This window comes from Mustela erminea, chromosome 9 (genome assembly GCF_009829155.1).
Source record: "Mustela erminea isolate mMusErm1 chromosome 9, mMusErm1.Pri, whole genome shotgun sequence".
NCBI classification, from domain to species: domain Eukaryota; kingdom Metazoa; phylum Chordata; class Mammalia; order Carnivora; family Mustelidae; genus Mustela; species Mustela erminea.
The window spans coordinates 73,334,422-73,351,802 of NC_045622.1; the positions used below are offsets into that span (position 1 = coordinate 73,334,422).

A 17,381-nucleotide genomic window follows, 5' to 3' on the forward strand; every position below is an offset into this window, starting at 1 on the left:
CCTCACTCCCGGGGGTCACTGTCCCACTTTTTATCCCCCACCCCCTCCCCATCCTCTTTGAGAATTGTCTCCCGAGATGAAAAGCGCCTGAAATGCATTTTGTACGTGGTGTTTCCCCGTATTATTCTGAAGAGAGATTTCAGGCTTGTTTTAAACCAGGAAAAGTCCATGTGTGTATGTGTTTGTGAGTGATTGAAGGAGGGTGGGAATGGGCTGCAGTTTCTCCCGGTCCCTTCCACCTACTAATTCCTGGGGATCTCCTGGGTTGCACATGCTGGGGATTGTGTCCTGCCAGTAGGTCTGCGCCCTCACCACCGTCCCGGGTCAACGTGGTCTGTACACCCGCCCCCATTGTGTTGGGATAGTTGGGGAGACACGCCGGTGCTCGTGCTGATCTCTGTTGCCGTTTGGCTTGTTTGGGGGAGAGAAAAAACAAACAACAACAACAACAACAACAACAACAACAAAAAAAACCTGAGGCTAGCTTGAATGCGCGTGGATTCCGTTCCCCGCCTCTCACAATAGCTTAGTTTTCTTCCTAGCATGCAAGAATCTTCTTGGTTGCAGGTACTTTTCCCCTCCTCCGTTTTCAAAAATAACCGCTCCTCGCTCCTGGGAGGGCTTAGGAGAGCAGTGTTTTCCTCTCTGCCCCAGGAAGCCTGACTTGTTTCTCCAGCCCAAGGAGAAAATGTAATCAGAAGGCTCTTCTCTGGGTTTTGCTTTTGTGATTTGTTTCTTATCTGATGGTTTCAAGTAGACCCTAATTCCCCACTGAAGTCAGCCAGCGGTCTGGCCAAGTTAGCTTCCCCCTTGGATGTCAGCTTCCTCCAGAGCAGAATGGGGCAGGTTCTCACCATGTGTTGCTGATGTAGGGATAAGAGACCATATTTGAGATTTTCCTGGCACATAATAAGAGCTCAGTAAGGACTGGGTATCATTAATAAGCTGGAATTCATACTGATTGTGCTCTTGAAAGATGCTACGAAAAAAGTCACAGCCGCTGCGTGTACTAACAAGATGTGAAAATACCTCAGCTGGTTCTTCATATAATGAGCTTATTTGTTCGAAAAACGGCACCTTGCTTTTCCTACTTCTTGAGTTATGTTTGGCCTGTCTAACTTCAAACTACTATTTTACGGTTTCTTTTAATGTGCTGTAACATTAGCAGACGTTATGCACCTTTGCTGTACTGTGTCGGGACCGTAGTTGCCTAATCCTTTCCTGGAATCTTTCTCCAACCAGACTGTTGTGGGAGACCCCAGAGTTTCACACATTTTCTCTCCAAGCTACACCTGAGACGCCACTTGAGAATGTAGCACAGGGAAAGGTGGGTCCTGGTGTGGACCGGCTAGGGTCCAGCTGCAAGACCTAGATGCTGCTAAGGGAAAAAAAAAAAAAAAGAAAGAAAGAAAAAAGAAAAGAAAAGAAAAAGAATGACTTGGCAGGTAGGGAAAACATGGAGCATCCCAGAGGACAGGTCTTCATGGCAGGTGGCTGTGGTAAGGGCTGGGATGTCCTCATTGCTTCAACATAGCTGCCTTTTTACCCCATGGAAGGAGCATTCCCCACTGTGGGTCAAAGGTCATCCTTTATTGGGTCGTCTGGTTCTTTAGACCTGGGTCTCACTTTTCAAATGAACTGTGAGGACCACCCAAGGGTAGCTGTGGTCCTCCAGAGGATTCACCTACCGGTGTGGGGGAGGTGCCACAGGAGCTCCAAGAACCAGAAAGCACTGGAGAGGCTGCAGTGGCTGTGTTTGTGGCCGCCCCCCACCCCCACCCCGCCACTGCCCTCAGACCCCAGGCAGGAATGGTGATGACAACTATTACACACTCACATAGCCTTGGCTATCCTCAAGCACAGGCCTCAGCTTTTCTGCAGAATCCTGGAAAGCATTGGGCACACCATTAGTTGAAACATTGTTAGTTTGCTTTTTGTCTGGTCACCGACTGACTGGGTGACTTACCAGTATCCGTCATTTGGTACTTACTGGGTGCAGAGCCCAGTGGTGGTTGGGAGGTTGTGCTCCTCAGGTAAGGCTTTGCTCTCTGATGATCCTTGGTTTGAATTCTAGGCTGGTCATTTGCTAATGTTCGAATCAGTTTTCCTCTTTCCCAAGTTGTGAAAAGATAAGATGAGATGAGACTACAGAAACAGGATCCAGCAGAGTCTGAAACATGGGTGTCTGGACTGGGAACAGTTGTTGTTTGATGATGATGACGATGATGATGATTTTCTCTCCTTTGTGCTGTTGGGTGAATGGTTCAGTCTTCTGATGAGCTTGGGGAAGATAAACCTTACTTACCTTTGAATTATGAGCGGCCCTCAGGAGAAAGGAGCTCTCTGGGAACATCCTGGAAGTCAATTGCTTGTGAATAACTATCCCAGAATGTGGCTAGGGGGCCAGAGGTGAGTGTCTGAACTTTTTATCACTGATGCAGTTCAGTAAACATGAAGTCAGTTAATCCACAGCTTGAAAATTCACTCTTCTGATTGAAGAAGGGAACCAAACGATTGAGTTTAGCTTCTATTTTGAGGCTAATTGGATCAAAATAAGGCCAAGAGTAATTAGAGGCAAAATTTGAATCTTTGCATGTTATCTCTGCAGGAGAATGTCAGAAATGCACCTGCCCACCTAGGCTAGAAGGCAGTAGCCAGCAAATCCTATTTCTGTCCAAATCCGACCTGACAGGGCCAATCACGCCTTTGACGGAAATGAGAGGGGTTGACTGCTCAGGCCTAAAACACCCACCGGGAGGGGTAAGCTTGGGGCACAACCCCAGAGCCTGACATGGGTGGTTCTGACATCCTTATCACCACTTCGTTCCCTTCTTTTAAGATTCTTCCAGCTTGGGCAGGGCAAGGAGAGGCGATGAGGCCCCTTCCGGAGCAGCTTATTATCTGAGAAGCAGCAGAGCCAAAGAATGGGGAGAGGAAAGGGCCGGAGAGCAGCCACCCTTGCAGCCTTACCTGTCCTGGGGCACAGAGCTAAGTGTTCCAGCCAGAGAGACCCGCAGTCCCAACTCTGCACGGGAAGCGCTCTCCTGTGACCGAGGCCAGTTGCATAGCCTCTTACTATGCAATTTGGAAAGAACTGTAGTTGACAGGCAGTGCATGGTCGCTCTTAGGATTAAAAGATGACCCCGTAGTGTTGCATGTCTCCATGCATGAAGAAAAGACTCGACAGAAATATTCCCAGTGTTAAGGGGGTAGATTACCAGGGATTTTTGGGGGGGGGGATCCTTACTTTTCTTTTTTCTTTTTAAAAGATTTTATTTATTTATTTGACACAGAGAGAGATCACAAGTAGGCAGGGAGGCAGGCAGAGGGAGAGGGGGAAGCAGGCTCCCGGCTGAGCAGACAGCCCGATGCGGGGCTCAATCCCAGAACCCTGAGACCATGACCTGAGCTAAAGGCAGAGGCTTAACCCACTGAGCCACCCAGGCGCCCCCTTACTTTTCCTTATATTCTGGATTTTGCCAATGACCATGCATTATATTTATCAAGGAAAGATAAAGAAAGTACTGCTAAAAATAATCATTTTAATAGCTGATGTATGCTGAGCTTTTGCTTTACTCTTTATTCCACTTCATCCTCTCCATAATCTGGTGAAGTAGAAACTATTATTAGCTCCATTATTCAGATGAGGACGTTAAGGCTCAGGAATTAAGTGACCTTCCTAAGTTTCCAGGCTTAGAAACTGGTAGAACCTCTGCTTTGTCTGAAAGCAAAGGCTGTGCTTTGAGCTCCTGTATTGTAATAGGCTGGGTATGTCCTGGAGAGCGGCAGGCTTTTCTGAATTCAGTGTATGATATAGGAGTATGCCTGTGCTGGACAGGGCTGGGTGACTCTCTCTGTGGGTTGCTACCCGCTGTGTATCCCCTTTGCTCAGGGAGATGCTGTAATTGAGGTGGAAAGGAAAGGGAACGCAGTGAACAGGCCTGGATTGGGTCATTGCCCTTCAGTGTCCTGGAAAACACTTAATGGGGCCCTTCCTCAGAATGAAGGAGAAAGTGGCTTAGAATGAAGAATAATTGAGAATAATGATGATCAGGGAATGTGCCTCTGACCTTTGACCTTTCCCCCCTAGAGATCGGTCAAAGACCCCCTGGGCCCATCTGAAGCCAGGCTAACAAGCAGATTAAAAGAGGTCAGTGGGTTAAAGGGCCCTGGCTGGCTTTCTGCAGTTACATTGCTCCCTCCCAAAGGCAAGGATGCTGTGGACTCTGCAGGTCCTAAGCTCCCAGGTTCTGTGTTTACAAGACTGTGGTCCTATAGCTCTTACTCATCTTTCTGTGCATAAACTGATTCTCCTCTTAATTACTTCTAGGGTTTTTGTTTTATTTTGTTTTCTGAATAAAGCTCGTTTGCCACTCGTCTGGAGGTACTCCACTCTTCTGCTGAAAAATATCAGTCATTTCCACTCTTAGGGACTTCTAAAACTTTCTCCTGATTTCCATTAATTATGACCGGCATAGATTTTACCATTCTCCCAGGTACTGCAATCATGTCCGTTTTCTATTAATTACAAAACATCTCCAGGGAAGAAATTCCATCTTTTCCTGGAGAAACCAGGTTGAAATACATAGGAATGTTTCCATATGCATTTCTGCTGTGGGTAATGAGTCATCATAACCTTGATACACTTTCCACAATTGAAACCAAAGCATGTAAGGAAGGTTTGATTCTGTTTAATTACTGGGAAAATAAATAATTAAATATTGGAAAGGGAAGAAAGAAAAACCCTGAAAGTAGTAAGTGGCTTCCTTTAGGTGACATTTGGAGGTTACGCATTTTCCTTTATGTTTGTGTTAATAGAAACATAGAGATTTATAATTGGTCCCCCTCTGGTGGTGCAGCAGTCTTATATTACTTATGCAACTGTTTTTATGTGGACTCAACAAAATATATATAAATTTTTTCCTTTTTTCGGTTTTGGACCTGGCTTCTGTCATATATTGCCAACTACCCAGAAGACGTGTGTGGCTAAGTTTTTCTTTCTAGGGTTGTCGGCTTGTCCAGGATGCGTGGACCAGACTGCCTCATGCCCCTGGCTGGTGAGACATGGGGTCTTCCCAGAGTTTATTCTTTTTGACTCAGATGTTGACAACGTGATGTCATAGGAGATATGCACAGGGAGACTGGGAGATCGGGAAATGAGATGAGGCGTTAGAATGATTTGGCCCAGTGTGTTTAAATGGGAAACAAGAAAGTGTGATGGAGATATCTGGGAAGGTTGGGAGGTAGGAGCGAATAGTCTTTGCCACCAAAGATCCTCACTGCACATGGTCATGATGCCGTGTATGGGACAGGAGTAAGCACCTGCATTAGACGTGATCTTTGTCATTGTGAGAGAAGGACTGCTTGCTCCCAGGGAACATGGTAGGACCTAAGCAAAAACAAATCTATAGGAAGGCAGGTGCTGCCAACAGGGACTTCCCCAGCTCCAGTGCCTCCTCTCTGCAGAGAGTCCGGGGGTGAGCCTCGGTCCTCAGTTGTAGCTCCTATTAGCGTCTCTGGCCCTGTTCTGAAGTTTCCAGAATTGGGACTGCAGACTGAGTTCTTGGTCAGAAACCATCTGTGGATTCCTGCTCACTAGTGAATGAAGTCTGACTCCTCCGTGACACCCAAGGCGAGCAGAATTTTAAATCTGACTGTGCGGGGCCTCCATACAGAAGTTGTTCGTTCCAGTCAGCAGGGTCAGCCCCATGATTTAACGCTTTCCCTGCTCCCTGGGACTAAACGCTTCCTCCATCTGTCCAGGTGCTGTCCTCTCTCCCAAAGCTCAACCCAAGTTCTCTTTCTTCTGGGAAGCCCTGCCTGACCACACCACCTCCTGGGCCCTCTGACAGGCCCTCTGATAGTGCTAGCCCACCTGGGGTCCCACACGGCCCTAAATCCTGAGTGATGTGTGTTGCCAGAGCAGACATTAGGGGCATACAAATTTTGTCCCCTCCCAGCTCAGCTACTGACTGTAGTGTGTTCTTTAGCAAGTACTAACTCATCTCTCTTAGTCTGTTTCTTCATGGCGGTGATAACTGAGGGCTTCTTGGGCTTGTTTGATAAAATAGATGTCTTTAGAGCGGCACCCAGCCCATAGTAAGTGTTCAATAAACGTGAGCTTTTGTTATGACGATGATGGTACAGTCATTTATTCAATACGTATCAATGTCATTACTGATGAAATGTTTATTACATACCAGGGGAAGCTCTGCTAAACCAAAAGAAATTTTTGCATGCATGGAACTGGTACAGGCTCCCTACTGTCTGCAGTAGGGTGTCCCGGTGAAACCTTGCGGCAAAAATGATGTAAAGTGAAGAGGCAATTGTCATTACTTTGGATGGACCTTTTTGTGAATGTTCCCCAACCCAAAAGACAACCTGTCTTAGGCCTTTTCTGATACCTTAGGACACATCTTGCTCTTAGATATGCAGAATAAACCCAGATAGGGGAAAGAAGCTCCCAGACACAGTTCAAAGCTGTGGGACTCGATGCTGAGAGGCTGCGTGTAGTTCCCACGTAGGGAGCTTGGCGGCGCCACTTGCTGCTAGGGAGCCTCACGGTCTCTGGGAGGGCTCCCTGCAGAACAAATGCAGAGTGCTATTTTTGCTTTTTGCCTTTTTTCCTGAAAGTGAGAAACTTCTTCAAATATTTTCTTGGTTAGTGAAAACAGGTAATAATGTAGGTGTTTCATAAAAGTAAAGTGCCATAACATGAACCTTCTAGAAGTAGGAGATACCTACCTGTATTTTAGTGGAGGAATCAGACAATAATGGCTCAGTGGGTTAAGCCTCTGCCTTCAGCTCAGGTCATGATCTCAGGGTCCTGGGATCGAGCCCTGCATTGGGCTCTCTGCTCAGCAGGGAGCCTGCTTCCCGCTGCCCCCAACCCCGTCTGCCTCTCTGCCTACTTGTGATCCCTCTCTCTCTGTCAAATAAATAAATAAAATCTTAAAAAAAAATATATATATATATATATACACACACACATATATGTATATACATATATGTATATACATATATGTATACATGTATATATGTATATACATATATGTGTGTGTGTGTGTATATATATATTTCTTTCCTATGGTGCTGGGTGCAAAGAGAAAATATATATTCCTTTTGTATAGTGCTGGGTGCTGGAGAAAAATACAGCAGGATAAGGATAGGGAGTCTGAGAGAGGTCGCTGTTTAATATAGGGTGGTTGAGGAAGGCTTCACTGCAAATGTGACATGACTGTAAGCATTACTATCACTCCTCAGGGAGGCATTGTAAGTATGTGCCTGTATCATTTATTATCCAAGCCAGGATACTTCTGAGAGGGAAAGGGGGTGCTATCCATCATTGCAGCGGGATATGGGAGTAAACCAGGCCTGTCCTGGGCAAAGTGAGATGCTTTTATGGTTAAACTTGCTTATTCCAAATATAGAGATGGGCTAAAAAGATAATGTGGTGTCAGACAGACCTAGATTCACATCCTGGATTCTGTTACTTTCTAGCTGTGAGATCTTGGGTGAATCATTTAATCTCTTTATGTGTCAGTTCCCTCATCTGTTATGCATATGTAATAGGGTTTTTGTGAGAATTAAATGAGGTGAGGCAAGTAAAGCATTCAGTGTGGGACCTGACACCTCACAAGCCGTCAATAAAAATTCATTACCATCATCATCATCACTACCACCACCAAGGGCAAATATTATTCTTTTTCATATCTTTCACTGTGCCTGGGAAGGGGTTAGGGATATGCAAAGTGGGTTTGTTAATGTTAGGGTTGGAAATTTAGCTAAGCAGTGCACTTGGGAGGTGACTTGGTCTGGCAAATAATTGCTTATACCCATACACATAGAGAGTAAGACTCACGATGCTTGGATGTTGGACTCAAAGCTTAGATGGGGGTTGGGGTGTGGTTCATGCCAGGCAGCCACAGGAAGAGTTAGACAGTCAAGTCTAGGACTAACAGTCTTGGAAAGTTCGATCAGGAGGGGGCCCATGACCATGGCCCCCAACAATCCATTTCACAATGGAGGAACCAGAGAGATGAAATGACATATCCAAGGTCTCCTGGCCTGCATCCGGTTTTAATGCATCTGCCATTACCCACCTGGCAAACTGGTCTAACAAAGATTACACAGAACAGGAAGGGGGAGCACTTAGAATTCCACCTGGGAAAGCCATGTTGCTTTGGAAAGGGGCCACAGATGATGTAACCCTGCCATATCCCATTACCTAGTACTTGGCTAATCTTGGTACGAAACTTGTTTTGGTGAAACTTGAATCTGGAGAAGTCGAGTAAAGTACTTACTTTCTCACTGTTGAATACCTACTAGACCTGGACTAACATTTAATCTAAAGAGTAAGGTGATATTTCCTGAGATAGCAGTGAGTTCATGTTTTGAAATTAAATGAACTGAGTTTATTGTGTCGGTTGGCTTTTGTGTGTGTGCGTGTGTGTGTGTGTGTGTTACTACCACGCGCTAACTGTGGTAGTAAATGTTCTCTCTGCAAAGTAACTTCTGGCTGCTGTTTGGGGAAGAGTGGGGAGCTCTAGACACAGAAGGTTTTAGACCTTAGAAGTTGTCTTACTGCTTCCCTGGTTAGGCCCTATTGCAAGCTGAGCCACATTGTGGTCTAAGGGGGGGTCCCCTTTTGAATAAATCCATTTCAGACCCAGGACAATTTGGGGACCACTACTAGGTTTTTCCTCCATTGCATTTCTGAATACATGCTAAATACTCTCTCCTCTACCTCCTCTCCAAGATGCTTTTCACTCGGTAAAGGATGGCTGCCTTCCTACTTACACCAGGTAAGGAGGAGAAGAGTTCTGTTCATGGACAGCAAGCAGGTCCTCAAAGAAAAAGAGCACGGATATCATGAGATAATGCTAGGAGATCGGAGTTTGGTGCATTCTCCTTAGTTCCTGGAAGTTTCCTGTAAGAAAATGGAGATTGACATATGACTGAAATAGGCTTCTTCAAGGAGACAGAGTTTCCAGGCCATATATGGTGCAGTTCCAGGAGATTTCAGGAGCTAAACCCAATTGATTATGTCTTCATAGTAGCCATTGTGGATAAAGAATCTCATTCCCCATGCCCCCTCTTGGATTCAGCTTACCTTAACTCTGCAGACACCTATTAAAGCATAAGCCCTGGTTGGGGGTTGGGAGGGTTGGGGGGCACAACAATTGACTCCCTGTCATCTTTGCATTCCCCACCCCTCCACAGCACTGGGCACACACTGAGCGTTCAGTAAATGGGGCAATTCTGACATCACCATTCTGATTTTTCAACGTAATGCGAAGTTCAATCACCTAAAATGCTGGCTTGTTCGCTGGAAGGTTAATGAAATCACTCGAGCGAGCCTGAGCAGTAGCTGGCAGGGGTTCCTGGGCGCCGGTCCAGGGTGCAGTCTGGCTCCCTTGCAGCAGAGGTCCACTCCAGACCCAGTGCTTGAGTGTTTCTGGGTTTGTAGCTGCTTGGGACGTGTAAGACCAGTGGCAGTTACCGTAGGAGATTCCCGCTGGGGTAGCTCCTAGGAGGCTCCCAAGAGAGATCCAGACTGGGGAACACAAGGGACATGGAGATCCACCTTATACCTTCCAAGGAGGAGGTCTCCTGTTCCTTCCCCTTCACCCTCTTTCATGCATGTGCACACACACACACAGGGACACACATCACAAGGTCTTTACTTACGGTCCTCAAAAACTGAGGTTCTGGACTGAAGTCTGGAGCAAAGACAGGCCGAAGTCAAGCTAACGTGAGGCCCAGCTAGGTGGGGCTTTTACCAGCTAGGTGTCCCAGGCCGGTAGCTGCTGATTGAAGGTGGGGTTCACGCACCCGGTACCAGATGTGAGGTATCGCTGTGCTCGGGCAGCAGAGGAGTGTGGGAATCTGATTGATTCTGAAAGTTAATGTCGCATTCGGAAGAAGCACAGCAGCCCGTTCCACCTGCCCTTTATTGAATTTCCGGCCCAGGACTGCTGGAATGGTGATTTTCCACTTGCTCTGGGCTGTCGGCATTTGGTATGTCCCAGGTGTTGTGTTTAGTTCTGGGAAATGCAAAGATGATGGAGATGTCCTAGCTTTTGTCCCACAGTTTATGCCTCAGTGGGCCTTTCTGGACAGAGTAAAGCCGAAGCTGTGATGTTGGCATGGGAAAGGCATTCTTTGGGTAGGGGTGCTGTCGTGGAGGCAGAATTGACAAGCCTGGCCAGCTAATTGTCAGGGGCTCGCAAACAGGAAGAGGGGTTTGAAGATTCTTGAGACTTTTAGCCTGGGAAATTTGGATTATGGCACTTGTCACTGAGGGGAGTCAGAGACTCAGGAGGAGGAGGAGGTTGGAAAGACAGGGGAACGAGACATGAGGTTGGTTTGGCAGGACCATGCTGGAGGCCATTTATATCATTTTCAGGTTTTATTGAACGTTTCTCTAAACTGTGGTCTGCACTATGCAGGGGGATGGGAATGCAACAGAAATCAAGACCGTGCCCTCATCCCTTCTCCTTCCTAGGAACAGAGACAAGTAGCCTTTATTCACCTGGAGAAGCCCCTTTTTGGTAAGCACCTTGTAACTCCCCAACTCCAGGACTTCTGATACATTCTAAAGAACATGACTTAGCCCTGAGTCCAAAGGAAGGCTTCCTGCCTTCTCTCCCATGAGTGGGTCACAGGGTTAAGCTGATGTAACTTACCCCCTTGGTTCCCAGATAGAGGTACTTAACAGATAGGAAAAGGGTGCCAGAGATGCCTGTACCCCAGAAGTGAAGGAGACATCAGGGAGCCTAATTTCTGCCTTTGAACCCTCCCCCCAGGAAGTTGGGGCCCCTTAAGAGTACTGGTCTCTGCCAGGTCAGATTAGACACTGCATCTCCTATAGGGGTGGAGAGGGAAGCCAGAAATACTGATAGTGCTTTGTTCTTCGGGGAATCCAAGTGGGATCCTGGGAAAGAGAGAAAAGGGGAGAATTTCCTCAGCATCCTCCCTGCGATCAAGCTCTTAACAGACTAGCTGGGGAGGCCAGACTAACACAGGGGGAGCGCATGTCTGCAAATTACCGAGTGAGGACCGTGTGCCAGCTGTTTGCATGCAGAGGGAGACAGGGCATGCTGCGGTCTGAAGCAGGACCTAGGGATCATCCAAAGCGCGTAGGTTAAGTGCTGCAGGAGATCAGAGGGACGCAGCCTGTATAGGGCATTGATTCTGGAAACCAAAAGAACTTGGTCCAAATCTTTACTTGTCTGAGCCTCAGTTTCTGTATCTGGAAGGTTGGTGGAATCTTGTCCTGCCAGGGAGGTTAGAAATCTTAAAGAGCTGTGTACGTGAGAGCATATGACGGCCTACCTAGCGAGGGGCTCGCACACAGCAAGGACTGCGAAAGTGGGGCTTCTCCAACTCCGGACACAGCCAGCAGGGGGTCCTTGGGGAAGCCTCACAGATCTAGAACTTGCTGCCGGACTTGCAGAGGGAGCAGAATGTGGAGCGGGAGAAAGGAAGGGTTGCAGCTGGGCGAATGGCAAATGTAAAGGCTCACATTTTCTTGATTTTATGAAATTTCTTTCACAAGTGAGCGGATGAGAGGATTATGAGTAAGACCACCTGGTTTTCCCAGCTCAGAGAGAGAGGACTCACTCTCTTCTCCTCAAAGGAACCAGGATACCAGTCTCGCTTTTTTTTTTTTTTACTTTCTCCATTCTAAGCAGTGTGGTTCCAAGGACAACTTCACATGAATATTTCAAATTTAATATGTCCCAGATGTGGTGCTAAGTAACCCCTCGGACCGTCTCCCCATCTCGCTGTCTGCGCTTGTGTAACCCAGGCTTTCTCAGCCTCGGAGCTATCGCCATTTGGGGCCCAATAATTATTTGTCACTGGGGCTGTTTTGGGCGATGTGGGTTGTGGAGCAGCATTCATGGCTTCTACCCATTACAGAATATTTAGTAGCAACCCCTAGTGGTGACAATCAGAAGTGTCTCCATGAATTTCCAGCATCGCTGGGGTTGAGAAGAACCACAGCAGCCAAGGTCCTGACATTTATGAGCTGCTCAAGTTCAAAGCATACTTCCTCACTGGAATCCTCGATTCCTCCTTTTCCTCCTCTCTCTTTTGTATCCTCTTTGGCTACTCCCCGGCCTCAGGCTGCACCATCTTGCCTTGACCTTACTAAGTCTTTCCCGCTAGGGGAGTGCACCTGTGCTATTCCGGTGACCTGTGTCCTCTTCTCAAGTGTCACATGACTGCGTCTTTCCTACCCATTGGTTCTCAGCCTGGTGGAGCTCCTTCGTAGAGACCTCCCCGACCCATCCGTCTATCTCATAGGTATCCCCTTCAAAATCTCAGTCCCTTGCTTTCTCCTGCAAACACCTCTCTCAGTAATCCGCCGTCTCCTTTATCAGGTTGCTGGTCTCCGTGAAGACAAGAATCACACTGGACTGTTTTCACACGTGTCTCCACTACCAGGCTCAAGGCAGGTACCCGTCATGCGTGGACTAAATAAATGAATTAAGAAAGAGAGATGCCATTAATCTTATTTTAAAATTGATAATAGCACATCTCTGGAATTAGACTTCTGATAAAATAAGGAATATGCCCATTTTCTTCTTTGAATGACAGTCTCAGGACTGCCGGCAAATGCCTGATAAGGAGTAACTGCCAGAGGGTGCCTGGGTGGCTCCGTCGGTTAGGTGTTTGCCTTCGGCTGTGGTCCTGGTTCTGGAGTCCTGGGATCGAGCCCCACATCAGGATCCCAGCTCAGTGGGGCGTCGTCTTTTCCCTCTCCCTCTGCTCTTCCCCCTGTTCGTGCTCTCTTGCTCACTCTCAAATAAATAAAATCTTTTTAAAAAAAAAATGTAGCTGCCAGAGAAATAATTATTGAATAAGTGAATCACTTACTCTTGTATAGTAAGAATTTATGTAATAAATATCATGTGAATTAATTATGATGAACATAAATAGACTTTAAGCAAGTAGCTGAAACCCCCATGATCATTCTTTGGCCTTCGCAGACCTTTATAGGGAAGGTTTGATCCCCCCATCCTCACACTTAGCTCCTAAGGTCTAAGACACTGATGCTATTTTCAGACATTACTGGAGCTAGAAAGTACAAATGGAGTACCGCCTGGCCCACAGGACATGTTCCCCGCATGTTTGTTGACTCGAGTGGAATCAAGGTACTGAAGAGAAAGAGAAGAGAATTAGGTGAGTTGGGGTACAGGGAGGTGTACTCATCAGGAACTCAGCAGGTCTTAATCAGAGGCAGACAAATTTCATAACCCCTGAGAATTTACTGTCCAACGGGTGAGGTGCAGACTTTGGACACAGGACAGCATATAAGTATATCAAACAGCACCGTACTGTTTTAAATATCTTCTCAGTTGCTTTGAATCAGTATTAGGGCCTTTTTTCTTCTCTCTGGACCAGACTCTGCTGCAAGAAGCATGGAGAAGTAATGAAGATTCTTTACATTCTCAGACTGCTTTCTGGGAATCCTGCAAAGTCCCGACTTCTTCTCTGATTACTCTTCTCATGGCTGAGTTCAAGAGCATTTTGCAAACCCGGACTTTGAATCTGGGAAAATGCTTTATGACCATTTTTATGACCTCAAAGCAACCCACTAAGGCAAGTTATTTCCCTGTCTTTGCCAAAGGGGAAAAACCAAGGGCCTGGTAAATTGCCCAGGATCTCCCAGGCTCAGATGCTCACTTGTGGGCCGGCCCTCATACACTCGGCCGCATGCCGGCTCCTTCCATTAGACGTGCCTTGGCTGCTCTGGGAAGGGCCTGTCAGCAACCTCAGCCCACATTTCCATGGACCTCATGGTCTTCCTCAGGAAGGGGGAAGGCCCATTTCAAAGAACCATATACTGTTAAAGCTGTAAGTTTTCAGTGCAAAGTTCTAGTCCAAACCAATCCTTTTATACTTGGGCCAACTGAAATCCAGAGAGGGAAAGTGATTTGCTTAAGGTCACAACCCAGAGTCTCTTGACTTCCAGCCCAGTGCATTTTTTATTCCAACACAGTTGTCTCTTATTAGAAAAGTGTCCTCAGCACCCCTGAGGTTTCTTTTCTTAGGGACAGGATAGTGCAGTGAGAAGAGCAAGGGCTGAATTTTGGATTTGGGTCTCATTGTTGTTTGTTTGTTTGTTTGTTTGTTTGAGAGGTAGTTAGGTCACTAAGGGCAATGGTTAAAGTGAGGCCTCTGGAGCCAGCCTGACTTGGTTCCCACCCCAGCCCAGCTTGTTCAGTGTGTACCTTGCTTCATCTGTCTGAGCCTCAGTTATTCTCATCTGTGAAATGGGGATAATCACCGTACCTCCTTAGTGCTGAGGCTTAAATGGGTTAATATATGTAAAGGTCTCAGACCAACCCCTGGCACAGTGTAAGGACTGCAAAATGTTGCTATTGTCATGGTGCAAATCCCAGCCGCGTACTGGCTGTGTGACCCTGGGCGAGTTATCTGACCTCTCTGAGCCTCAGATTCCTCCAGGAATGATTCTGGCTTAGCAGGATTGTTGAGTAGACTAGAGGCCATGTATATGGAGGCACCAGCCCACCTGGGACATGCTGAGACAACGGCCAGATCTTTTGCTGCCTCCCAAGTGGTGAGGAGACTGGGCTTGTGCGGCGGTCCACACGGTGTCTGCACCCAAGTTGGTGCTTAAGGAACCCAAGTTCCTTTTACTGTTTGCAAAAGGAAAGACTATTAGGGTTGGTCTGCTGCTGTTTCTGAGGAAGACCTTTCACTTCAGTGACATTTGATTAAAAAGAATATGTATTTTCTCTGGGTTAAAAGGTACTGAGCACTTGCTAGGTGGCAAGCCCCATTCTGTGCCTTACATGCATCATCTCATTTACTCTGCCTAATAGTCCCATGACGTTAGTGCTATTATTATCCCCACTGTATACATAAGGATATGAAATCCCCAAGATGGTAACTTACCCTGAGTTCCATCATTAATGAGAAGGGGAACCACACTATTGCACCCAGATCAATCTGGCCTGAAAAATCTATACTCTTAACCACTCACTGCTAGGAATTCTGCCAGGCCTTGGTTCTACAACCCCAGGCCTGAAGGGGTTGAAGCCACTCCCACCAAGGACACCAGAGGAGGATGGGGCACCCCTCCCGAGTTAACCATTACCACCTCGCCAGCTGCCAGATGAAGAGGGCAGGCAAAGGAACCCCTCTCCTTGCCACTCCTTCCCCCCCCACCCCACACACCGCACACACCAATCGGCTGCAGCCTGTACATGCCAAGCCGGCCAAGTTCCCTTCCCAGCCGGTTGCAGAGCCCATGGGAAGCCACCACTGGCATCCAGGTCTCCGGGCCTGGCTCTGGGCAGGAAGAAGCTGTGTCTGGAGCTTCTCAAAGGCCCATCTTCATCTGCAGAGGAGAGAAACCCCATCCCATTGCTGTTGGTGAACACACGCAGTAGCAGAGCTGGGGTACTGCAGAGTTCTTTCCTGACCTTAGAAAGCGTTCCCGAGTAAGAACATCTGTGACTTTCTTAAGCTAGGTAAGAGTTTGGGGCAAGCGGAGTGGTTTGGGTTCAAAGCCTGGGCTGTTTCCATGCATACAGCAGCCACCAAGGCCTCCTGGAGGAGAGTCGGCTGGAAAGAGCAGAGCTGAGGGCAGTGCTCTGTCCGTGGGACTGCACATGGGACTTGGGATGGCCTCCTTCTGATTCCAGCTCTGCTGTGCACTGGTTACCCAGCTCTGGGCCTCATTGACTCTCCTCTAGTATGGAGATGGTCAGTCTTTCCCCCCTAAGAATTCTAGCGGATACTGTAGAGGCCTTAGGAGAGCAGAGACACTGACAGTGCTGAACCCATAGGAGATGCTTTGCAGGTGTCCATCTTCTGCTATCCCTGTATAGCCTTGCTGCTGCGCCCGCATGAGGGAAGGGCTGCGGTGGGGATGGGGTGGGGGGTGCCTGTTCTTCATAGGCATGGCGAATTCCTACACCTGAGTGGTGGTGGGAGATGATTCAGTTCAAAGAATGAAGGGAGGCCTCCCTTTCTGCCTGGCTCCCTAACACACACCTACTTAGGTCCAGGTCGCAGGCTTTAGGAACCCCCATATCCTGACATTCCCGCCTGCCATCCATCCCTTAGCCTCTCCCCTTTGCTCTGTAAGTTCTTCTAGAAGCCCGAGCTCTCACTGCCAGGTGGCATCTGGTTCTAAGCCTTGGGGAGCATGGTCCCCTCTCAGTGCCATGCCCAACACTGTGGTCTGCTGAGGGGCACAGGACTCTTTAACAAGAACAATTTTCCAGAACCACTGAAGACTCGGGTTCTGCTGCCTGGCATGCACCTCGGGCTTCCGGAGGGACGGAGTAAATAAAGCCTTCCATCTCCCCTGCTGCCACCCCTTTGCTGCTCTTTGAGGAAGCTGGGAAGCAGAGGCCTTCTCTGCAAGCTTGCCAGCCGTTAGGGAACTCGGCCTCTGCCGGGATGCAGGCTCTGGTTTATGTCTCCCTCTGGGACTTCTCTTCTTTATTCAGGACTTCCGGCTTCATTAATAGGTAGCTTTAATACTCTTATCTCAGCACGCCTTCTGGGTTTACTGAAGCACATTGCCAGAGCACATTCCTCCTTGGAAGTTACAGTTTGTTCTGGGGAGGTTTCGGGCTCTTAACTTTGAAACCACCAAGTTAGAATGGGCTCCAATTATGGAGGCAGGGAGAGGCAGAGGAAGACAGGGTGCGCATGAGAGTTTGTTTTTGAGTGAGCCATTTTCTGTAATAAGGATGGGGATGCTGCCCGGAGCTTGTCTTAATGCGTATTTGTTTTAAAGATTTTATTTATTTGTCAGAAAGAGAGAGAGCGTGCACACAAGCCGGGGGGCAGCAGGCAGAGGGAGAAGCAGCCTCCTCACTGAGCAGGGAGCCCGATGCGGGGACTTGACCCTAGGACCCTGAGATCATGACCTGAGCCAAAAGCAGACACTCAACCAACTGAGCCACCCAGACGTCCTGCCTTAATGTATATTTTATCTAACAATTAGTTATTGTTACATTTGAAGATGTTTGTTGTCTGTCTCTGCTTTAGCGCTAGTGGCTGTATGTACATTCCTTCTGACTTTCGTAATGATTGAGTGTAGGAAAGCCAACCAAATCAGGTAGAATTCCAGTCAAGTCATAATTTATTTCTTCAGGAAGCTTTGGTTCAGTGCTGAAGTGTGCTCAGTCTTTACTGGTTGCTTTTCCTCACTTTCTTGGGTCTCCCCTACCATCACCTGTCCCAAGTCTCTTGCACCTGGATTATTCCACTGGCCAAGTACTTGGGCTCCCTACTTCCACTCCTGGCCCCAAACCTCCATCCATCCTTCCCACAGGTGGCCAGAGTGACTTTGGAAAACTTAGATCATGTTGGTCCCCACTTAAACC

General features: G+C 47.6%; 1 protein-coding gene across 11 annotated transcripts in view; it reads left to right on the top strand.

The window, feature by feature from the left end:
• Positions 1-17,381, top strand: part of NAV2 (neuron navigator 2) — a 397,127-nt gene that overhangs the window by 69,160 nt on the left and 310,586 nt on the right. The window lies entirely within an intron of this gene.